The sequence below is a fragment of the Penaeus monodon genome, chromosome 1, assembly GCF_015228065.2.
Source record: "Penaeus monodon isolate SGIC_2016 chromosome 1, NSTDA_Pmon_1, whole genome shotgun sequence".
In the NCBI taxonomy this organism is placed as follows: Eukaryota; Metazoa; Arthropoda; class Malacostraca; order Decapoda; family Penaeidae; genus Penaeus; species Penaeus monodon.
Window position 1 is genome coordinate 7678879 of NC_051386.1, and position 2201 is coordinate 7681079.

Consider the following 2201-nt stretch of genomic DNA (forward strand, 5'->3'; position numbering starts at 1 on the left):
ATATAGTAGCTTTGGTGTTCGCCAATGATGGACTTCGTAATGTTGGAAATAAAATAAAGGGTTAATACAAGCCTAAATTCGGCAAATTCCTTTTTTCGGGGAAGGTGAGATGGGAGGACCACGACAGAGGAGAGATCCCGACCTTCTACTCCGTGTCAACTGACGGTCGACTGACTCACTGGAAAGTCTACCAGTCGTTCCTTCAGCCCTTCGACGTGATCGACTTCTGCGAGGTGTCCCTGTGGCCGCCGACTCACGACCCGACACCGATTCGGTTCCCCGAGCGACCCTGCCGGAACCGCGGGCCGCCGCCGACCACGGGCAGGGGCGCCATTGAAGGTGTGTGTGTGTGTGTGTGTATGTGTGTGTGTGTGTGTGTGTGTTTGTGTGTGTCTATATATATATATATATATATATATATATATATATATATATATATATATATATATATATATATATATATATGTGTGTGTGTGTGTGTGTGTGTGTGTGTGTGTGTGTGTGTGTGTGTGTGTGTGTGTGTGTATGTGTGTGTGTGTGTGTGTGTGTGTGTATTAAAAGAGTAATCTCATGGCGAGAGAAAAATCCAAGTACTATCCTTCTGCCCCAAGGCCGAGGGACGTGCCTCGCCCTCCACCCCTTCAAGAGGGACCTGCTGCTCCTCGGGACAGACACGGGCGCCGTCTTCCGCCTGCACACCCACAACACCATCCACGCACTCAAGCGCTTCTCCGCCCACTCGGCGCCGGTGACGTCGCTGGTGTGGAATCAGCACCACAGGCGAGTGTTCGCGTCCTGCAGCATCGACTGGTTCGTCAAGATATGGGATGAGACTCACCTGTGAGTGGAATTACTCTCTCACGTGGCAGGGCAAGGTTTATTAGAATTCTTTTCAGATTATGAGAATCCTGTGCAGATGGTTACAGCATATATATTCAGAAGATTGTGTGAATTCTGTTTACATGATAATAAGGATCCTGTACAGATTATGAAAACCTTGTTTATATGATTATAAGATTTTTTTTTCAGAACATTATGAGGATCGTGTTTAAATGATTATTGGAAAAAAATGTTCAAATTATGGAATCCTGTTCAGATGATTATAAGAATTAGTTTAGATGATTATGAAAATTCTGGTGTCACTACAGAACTCGAAATCGAAGTAAATTGCAATTTCTTGCATCTGTACACGTGGCAGTAGTCTCAAAATAACTGAATAATTGGAAAGTTAAATTTTGGGATTGTCTGTGAGTTATCTTGTTTTGTAGTTTTTTTTTATTGTAAATATCGAAAGATAGAAGACATACAAACAAACCTACACTAATCTTCTTTCTTTAACCTCCCCAGTTTGCCCCTCGTGACCCATGACCTCGGCGCCCCCGTGACGGCGGTGACCTGGGCGTTCCACAGTAGCAGCGTCCTAGCGGCGGCGACGGAGGACGGCCGCGTTCACGTGTTCGACTTCTTCGAGCGCAAGTGTGGGCCGCTGTGCGTTCACAAAGTGCAGAGGAGGAGGAAGGTCGCACCCACTTGCTTGGCCTTTAACCCCTTCCATCCGTTGCTGCTGGTGGGCGGAGAGAGGTCAGGCGAGGTCCTTCGCTTGTGTCTGTTTGCGAGTTAAAAAAAAAAAAATTCCGCTTCGTTCTCTTTGTGGTGATGTTCATGTTGGTAAATATTTCATCTCGCTTTCATATCTCCTCTATCGCGCATACTTATTCTTTCTCCCTTTCCCTCCTCTTTCTTTCCGTTTTCCCTTCTCTTTCCTGTCTCCACCCCGCTCTCTCTTTCTTTCTCTCCCTCCCCCCGTCCTTTCTTTGTCTCTCTCCTTTCCCAACCCTCTCTTTGTCTCCCCTTCACATTTTCAATTTCTCTCTCTCCCCCTTCTCCCTTCCCTCCCACCCCTCTCCCTCTCCCTCCCTCCCACTCTTCTCTCTCTCTCTCTCTCTCTCTCTCTCTCTCTCTCTCTCTCTCTCTCTCTCTCTCTCTCTCTCTCTCTCTCTCTCTCTCTCTCTCTCTCTCTCTCTCTCTCTCTCTCTCTCTCTCTCTCTCTCTCCTTCTCCCCAACCCCTCCCTCCTTTTCTCCCTCTATCTCCCTCTCTCCCACCCCTCTCTCCCGTCCCTCCTCTCTCTCCCTTTCACTCCCTCTCCCTCGTTCTCTCCCCCTTCCCTCCTCCTCCCCTCTCTCCTCTTCCCCCTTCCCT